General features: G+C 43.7%; 1 long non-coding RNA gene across 1 annotated transcript; it reads right to left on the bottom strand.

Annotated features, from left to right (window-relative positions):
• Positions 1 to 232: 232 nt before the first annotated feature.
• Positions 233 to 7,365, bottom strand: LOC122898864. The gene is made up of 2 exons (XR_006383062.1): positions 7,272 to 7,365; positions 233 to 2,207 (listed from the first exon to the last, which is right to left on the bottom strand). It is a non-coding gene; the product is annotated as an uncharacterized LOC122898864 (long non-coding RNA).
• Positions 7,366 to 8,477: the final 1,112 nt, after the last annotated feature.

Below are 8,477 nucleotides of genomic sequence, written 5' to 3'. Positions count from 1 at the left end.
ATTTGGGCGGCTGCTCTGGACGCAAATGCTCAGTCTGAAATACCCTGATCAGCTACATTCAGCTAGACAGCCATGTTAATGGTCGTGAGTCAGAAGATTGAACCTGACATGCCCTTGGACCTCATTGGAACCACTGATTAGGTTTTCAAGCATCTTTCCTCAGGGGCCTGTTCTGGAAAACCAACTTATTATTATCGCGTTTACTCTGCCCGCAGAGAGACACGACACGTAATTGAGGACAGCTCTTTATTCTTGCATGCTAGCTTCTTACACTTCAGAGGATCCTTCTTTTCGTGAGGAAGAACACACAGTTATATATGCATAGCTAACCAATCAAGAAGTACATGAGTCAAGCGCGTGGACACTACACCAAGGCATATAGAGCATGCAGAGCTCACACAGAAAGCATGCAGCGCCCGGTCCAATGGGGATCACTTCCTCATTCAACTGGAGCTTGTTTACCTTGGAGCCTGACCGCACTAGCTCCTTGCCAGCCACCATCTTGTCTGGCTTGCCTTTTGGGGTCCCGGACACCCCGACAGCTCCCCCTTTTCATTTTGTTTTAAGGGCTGGCAAGAGACCGTTCCTGTCTTAGGTTGAGGGGTCAGCTCGTATCCTTACTCGTCCTCAAAGACTGTAGAGCATGCTACAGCTTGTCTTAGGTTGGTATAGGCCACCTCCTACATTACCCGTCTTTTACTACCGGTCTAGTATACTAAGCCAGACTTGAGGGGAGCTGCCTGTTTTTAAGGCAACCATGGCTTGTTGGAATATTAGGCGGTCTCGCCGAACCGATGCTCGTATGCTTGTAATGAAACGGATTAAGAGGAGAAAACCCAGGCCAAATAATATAAACAAGGCCCCAACGCCCGCCCATTGTTTCGCAAAGCTGGTTGCATGATTCACCCATGATATGAAGTCCATGGCTTTGGCTATATCAACCCTCGAGGCATTGAGGGAGGATATCTCCTGCCGTAAGGTTTGAGTAAGTTTATCAAACTCAAAGGTCCATGTACCGTTGAGCAAAGTTCCGAGATGTTTGGAAATATTAGCTGCCCGAGATAGGTTGGTATATTGTGTGCTGGTGATACAAAGTCCTGTCATAGAGGTCACACATGTAGAAGTCAGGACCTCTGGAATTATGTTCATTTGTTCTTGTAGGAGGTCCACCTGTTGGTTCAGTAGCATGATGCCCCTATAGAGGTGTTGATTAATGGCACTTTGTGTAGAAAGGACCACTCCGGTGGAGCTGGTAAGATTGTTGAGCACTTGAGGAGTGGGCACAGACAGTGCCAGAGCTGTTCCGGCAGCTGCTGCTGAGGTGGCCGCTACGGTGATTGCCATAATAACAGCAGCAGTGATTCCAAAGTCTTTTTTTGCTCGTAGCATTACTGTTAAGTATCTGTTGTGTACCTTTACTGGGAAAGGAATATAGGTTGGAATGCGAGCAAGTATAGCTAAATCATATACGGAACCGTTCCAGCAACCAGATATAACACAAGAATCATTATTCTGGGTACAATCCAAGCTATTATTACTGACATGAGAATAATTGGATAAAATGAAGACAAACGGAGCCCAAACACATACTGGGGTAGGAGCAAACGGAATGGTTGGGTCCTTAGAGCAGTTGACATTTACATCAGTTTCAAAGGGTTACTAGTATTTTATACATAAGTACAATTTTTAAAACTGCCTCCGTTTAGGAAGGCCAAACCATTGAGTTGAGTGCAAGCACCCCTCTTGGAGCAGAGCAACCAGGAGTCAAAAGGATTGGCGGGAACACCCTGTGTGGGGTTCCCAAAGAAGAAGTTATATCCAGAGAAAGAAGAATTAGTGAAAGTAGGAATTTGGGGGGAGAACGTGAAATGGAGGGGGAGAGCCACCCGAACAGTCGGAGAAGTTGAAGCGCGTGAGGAGACAGAAGCTTCCAGGTAAAAGGATTTTTGAAAAGTTGTTAGTGGCAGTAGTGGATCAAAGGGTAATGTTGGCCATTCAGAAGTGGCATTTAGTACTAAAGATGAATGGCAATAATTGGGAGCTATTTCCTAGAGGCATGGGAAAAGGCCCACAGCAGATGTTGTGTCTCTTCATTCGTTTCCAGGGCTGCTTTCACCACCATCAGGAGTTTCAGTGTGATCAGTAGGGTCCGCATTTTGCACCATTCGTGTCAGTCACTCCGGCACCCAGATAAGAGTTTGTTGATCCTGTGGAAAAACACACACACCCTCAGGTTCAACGTAACATGGGATCTGGACCTCTCCATTGCCCCGTGAGAATATCCTTCCATTGTGCCCACTGTTGTGGTGCTTGGTTGGGGGAACTATGACGGTCAGCAGCTGAGCATCTGTGGTTGTCAAAAGTTAAAAAGTTTAAGATAAAAAGGGCTAGGTTAAGTTTGTCTTTTGGGTATCTAAAGGATGTTCCTATTCCCCCTTTTTGTTTTAATAAGCAGTTTTTAAGGTTAGGTGTGTTCTTTCTATAATTCCTTGCCCATGGGGATTATAGGGAATACTGGTAATTAATTGTATGCCAAAGGTGGTGGCGAATTCTTTAAAGGCTTTGGAAGTGTAGGCAGGGCCGTTGTCTGTTTTGATTGTTTTGGGGATGCCCCAACAAGCGAATGCCTGTAAGCAATGTTGAATAACGTTATTTACCTTTTCCCTGGTCAGAGGGGAAGCCATAATGATCCCTGAACTAATATCAACCGAGACATGGATAAATTTAAGATTTCCAAACTCGTGTATATGAGTGACATCCATCTGCCAAATATGATTAGGTAAGAGGCCCCGGGGGTTAACCCCAAAGGATTGAATAGGGATAAGAGGTGCACAGTGTTGACAGTCCTTGACTAATTGTCTCGTGAGGACTTTTGGTATTGGGAATTTTCTGGTTAGGGTGGTGGAATTAACATGAAATTTTTCATGGAAAAGTTTTGCCTGCTCTTGAGCTGAAAAGGCAAAGACAGTTTTGGTGGCTTGATCTGCTATGTCATTGCCTTTAGTTAGGGGCCCAGGCAGATTTGTATGAGCTCTGATGTGCCCTACAAAAAAGGGGTGGGAGTGTTTAAGAATTAATGTTTGTAGACTAGAGAAATAAGGGGCTATGGTAGACTGTGGGGAAATATATGGTACAGTTTCGAGTACAGTTAGTGAATTGACAATATAGTTACTATCTGTGAGTAAGTTGAATGGCGTTTTATGTAACAGTTTAAAGGCTAGGATTACCACAGCTAATTCAGGAATTTGAGCAGATGAAGATTGAATGATGGTGGTAAATACATCCTTATTTATGAGAACAGAGCCAACTCCATTTTTGGACCCATCGGTGAAGACAGTTATACATCCTTGTATGGGGATGGATTTAGTTATCTTGGGGAAGATAATGGGAGTATTTTTATAAAATTGGATCCATGGGTGTTTAGGATAATGATTATCAAATTCCACGGTGGTTGTGCAGCAAAGGATGACCCAGTCTGAATTATTGTTTATCAACCACTGTATCTGGCTCGCAATATATTGTGTAATGATGGTAGTGGGCTGTGTACCGAATGTGGATAGACAGGTTTCTATACCTTTAAATATAACTTGTGACATTGCAACAGGGTAAGGCTGTAACATTTTTGAGGGAGAGCTTGCCAAATGAATACTTTGCAGAGGACCACCTTGCCATATAATGCCTGAGGCGCTATGGTTTTCTGGGAGAATAATTAATAGCAAAGGTTGTTTTGGATTGCGGTGAACTATTTGACAAGATTGTAGCCTTGTTTGGATTAATTCAATAGCTTGCCTGGCCTCTGATGTTAGTGTTCTTTTTGAGTTTAAATCTGGATCTCCTTTGAGGATATCAAATAGAGGTTTTAATTCTCCTGTAGAAAGTTTCAGATATGGTCTAATCCAATTTATGTCTCCTAGTAATTTTTGAAAATCATTTAAGGTTGATAAATGATCCAATCTAATAGTGAGTTTAAATGGTCGGACTGTAGTAGCTGATAACGCAGTCCCTAGAAAATTTTGCAACTCATTTGTTTGTATTTTTTCTGGAGCTATGGTAAGGCCCCAGGTTGTTAGTTCTTTAGTCATGAACTGTAATGCATCTTGTAAGATGGACATGTTTTGATGACATAAGAGGATATCATCCATGTAATGATAAATCAACAGGTTTTTATATCGTGTTCGGGTGGAATGTAGGGCCTTATCTACATAAATTTGACATAATGTAGGACTTTTAGTCATGCCCTGGGGCAATACTGTCCATTCATATCTTTGATCAGGTTGGGAATGATTTATAGCAGGCAAGGTGAAGACAAATCTCCAACAGTCATTTTTATGTAAGGGGATGGAGAAAAAAACAATCCTTTAGATCCACTATAATAGTGGGCCAATTTTTTTGGAAGAGCGGAGACTAAGGGTAGTCCACATTGAATAGGGCCCATGGGATGCATCTGGTTGTTTACAGCTCTGAGATCATGTAATAGTCTCCATTTTCCAGATTTCTTTTTAATTTCAAAAATAGGTGTATTCTAAGGGGAAGTAGGAGGCTGGAGATGTCCTGCATTTATTTGTTCCTTGACTAGAGTATGAGCAGCCTCTAGTTTTTCTTTTGTTAGGGTCCACTGATGAATCCAGCGAGGTTTATCATCTTTCCAGACTATTGGGATGGCATCTCTATCAGTGCCCCTAAGAAAAACCCAACCCTGAGGTATCAATCTTTGGGACAGGGATAGAGGTAGGATGGACGTAGCCTTGTTGCTTTTTGCCTAGGCCTTTTCCTCCCTCATACCCCATATTTTGTAGCATTTCCTTAACAGGGGTTCTTGGATAGATTTTATCAGTAGTGAGTTTTATATCCATTTGTTGTAAAACATCCCTTCCCCATAAGGAAATAGGTAGGTTATGAACATATGGCTGGAAGATTCCCATATGTCCTTCATCATCTTTAAATTGCAAGGAAGCGGCACTTTGGCTTGGACTGGAAGCCATGCCTAGTCCTCTGAGGGTCTTATTAGCAGTAACTAGTAGCCAGCCTTTTGGCCAATCAGTAGAATTTATAATACTTTTATCAGCTCCAGTATCCAGAAGTCCTTTGAATCTTTTTCTTCCTATGGTAAGATCTAATAAAGGTCGATTGCCTAAATCCATGGTAAAGCAGGTAAGAGGGTCCCCTGTCGAGCCAAATCATTGGGTTCCCCTTTGATTTCTTTTACTAGGCCACTGGGAATGGTTACTAGGCAGTATGAGCATTTGAGCAATGCGATCTCCTGGGGAGATAACAGTAATTCCTCTAGGTGACGATACTAGAATTTTAACTTTACCTTTGAAATCAGAGTCTATTACTCCAGGATGCACAATAAGAACTTTTAAGGTAGTGGAACTCCTTCCTAATAATAATCCTACTGAATTTTCTGGTATAAAATCATCCCAATCAGAGCCTATAGTTTGAACGCCCATTTCTGGAGTTAGCACCAGTCGGGAGGTAGCACAGATGTCCAATCCTGCGCTTCCGGTGGTTGCTCTACGTGTTCCCCCTTTTGGGTTGTAGGGTACCATGCTCGGGGAACTTGCTGAATCATCCCGTATATTTGTTGAGGGCCCCGGGCTGGGCCCTGTTTCCCGTTTTTTGACAGTCTAGGGTTAGGACCTAAGTAACTTCCGTCCTTGTGTTTGACAGACTGGCATACACTAGACCAGTGATTTCCCTTTTTACATCTGGGACAAAGCCCTGGCTCCTTACTAGAATCAGGTTTTGAGTTTGGACAATTGGCCTTTCTATGTGCCATCTGCCCACATGAAAAGCATGCACCGAGGCTTGTCTTAGGTTGGATAGCTCCGCTAAACCCTTGCATTATTGCCGAGGCTAGAACTTGGCCTTGTATAACAGAATCATTAATATATTTGCAGACCTTTAAATAGGTTGTTAAATCTTTACTTTTCCAAGGTCTGTTGGTTTCTTTGCACCATTTATTAGCCTGTTCATAGGCTAATTGTTTAATCAATGGCATAGCCTGTTCTGCTTCCCCAAAAATACGGCCTGCAGTTTGTATCAGTCTGTCCACAAAATCTGCATAGGGTTCATTAGAACCTTGTATCACTTTGGATAACTGACCCTGAGTTACCCCGGGATAACTCACCACGCCCTGTAAGGTTTTCCAAGCTTTGGATGCTGCTGCGGCAATCTGTAAGTATACAGCTGGTGGATATTGGGTTTGAGCTTGTATATTATCATATTGACCTTGTCCTGTCAGCATATCTATGTTCCATGCAGGGTTACCTGCTGCCGCATTTCGCCAAGAGGTGTCTAAACAGAGCTCGCGATGGGTTGTTTTCCACATTAAATATTGACCACCTGAAAGGGTAGCTCTGGCTAGATTTTCCCAATTGCATGGAGTTAAATTCAATGATGAGATGGTTTCCAACAAAGAAACAGTGAATGCAGCCTGACGACCGTAAGTGTTGACTGCTTCTTTCAACTGTTTAACTAATTTAAAATCTAATGGTTGGTGATATCTTGCATTTTGTGCGTCCTCAAAGACTGGAAAGCAGGAAGCCCCGGGGGGATCTAAATCTTCCCACCTTCGAGAATTTTTACAGGCTTGATACTCTGAATTGTATGCAGGAGGTGGCGCTGTTGGTACAGAGAAGTCCTTAACATGTAACCTCCTTGCCCTTTGTTCTAGTTCCTCATCTGTGAGTTCCTCTTCTGAACTACTGCTGGTATCAGTTTTATGAGAGTATGACCACTGTTCTTTTACTTTCTCTAGAGTTGTATTTCCCTCTTCTAAAGGGGGTTTATATTTTTCTTTGGGTGAAGTTAAACAACCTTTTACTAGAGTCCATATAGCCATGGTACCAGAAGGCAGAGGAGTTTTTTTTGTTAGCCTTTTGTAAGTCTTCCCCCAAATGTTCCCATTGTGGGATATTTAATAGTCCCTCATCTAAAAACCAAGGGGCGATATCCTCTACTGTTTCTAAAAATCTCCTTGCGGAGGAGGTTTTTAGGGGCATCCATTAGCCTTTAAAAGAGTCTTTAGGGCCCCTTCCATATGGGCTCTGGATATCTCTGAGCCCATAATTTATCTTCACATATGTATCGCTTCAGTTTTAGTGGCCGCTTTTCGCATGCCTAGTTTAGTTTCAGTTTTAATGGCTGCTTTTCGCGTGCCTAGGTTTAAAGTTACTGAATCGCGTTTCGCGTGTTTGGATAGTCACAATACCGCGAACGTCAAGGCTGCCTTACCTTAGTTTTATTTGCTTACCTTATGATTTGCTTACCTTAATGTAGTTTCGAATTCCCGGGTTTTGGCACCACTTATCGCATTTTCTCTGCTCGCAGAGAGACACGACACGTAATTGAGGACAGCTCTTTATTCTTGCATGCTAGCTTCTTACACTCCGGAGGATCCTTCTTTTCGTGAGGAAGAACACACAGTTATATATGCATAGCTAACCAATCAAGAAGAAGTACATGAGTCAAGCGCGTGGACACTACACCAAGGGATATAGGGCATGCAGAGCTCACGCAGAAAGCATGCAGCGCCCGGTCCAATGGGGATCACTTCCTCATTCAAGTGGAGCTTGTTTACCTTGGAGCCTGACCACACTGGCTCCTTGCCAGCCGCCATCTTGTCTGGCTTGCCTTTTGGGGTCCCGGGCACCCCAACACTTATGATACAACATGTTGTTCCCTGAGCCACACAACAGAACGTTTCTTGTCCCCAGAAGGAAACTGTGTTCTTCAACCTGTTCCAAACCCTCAGAAGAGGAGAATTCTGTACCACACCTTAGCCACCAGTACATTCTAAGATATCCCTGGTAACAAACCAGCAGTTTGACCCATCTGAAAGAGATTCCATGTTAACCCATAGCCCTTGGTACTTCATACCAGAGCCACCAAAATGAACCAGCCATGTTCCTCAGATGCAATGGAGACTGGAGGTGTGCTTTCCAGGCATCCATGTCGGAGAGCTTTGCTACCCAGAATTTCGACATGGGGGACCCTGGAGCAAACAAATCAGATTCCACCTGTCCAGTAGAAGGAAACCTTGCTGTTTGGAGCATCTCACAAGACTCAGCATGGGATATCCTCCACGGCCTTTTGACTCCACCCCTCCATTTGTTGGTCATCATAGACACAAACTCCAGTGTGACCAAATATTGGCTGGATCTCTTGAATCAGCAGCTGCATATTGGAACTGCCTTCCTCTTGGCACTGATTTAACCGTAGCTTGTGTTTATAATTCCATCCTCACCCTACTTGTCCCCAAGCCCTCTTAATAGGGAATTCTAGGGGCTCAACACAGCATTTTGCCTGCCCCATAGAAAGAAGAAGGGCCTGGTGAGTCTGTCCAGATCCCCCACATTAGGATCCCCTTGCATGGCCCTCGACAACGCCCTAATATCATAGGCCACCATGGGCAATAAAGCTGTGTCTGACATAGCCTGATCCATGACCTCCAGGCAACCACCTAGACATTGGGC

Source organism: Neovison vison, chromosome 2 (genome assembly GCF_020171115.1).
Source record: "Neovison vison isolate M4711 chromosome 2, ASM_NN_V1, whole genome shotgun sequence".
Taxonomy (NCBI): Eukaryota; Metazoa; Chordata; class Mammalia; order Carnivora; family Mustelidae; genus Neogale; species Neogale vison.
This window is presented reverse-complemented; position numbering and strand designations above follow the sequence as displayed.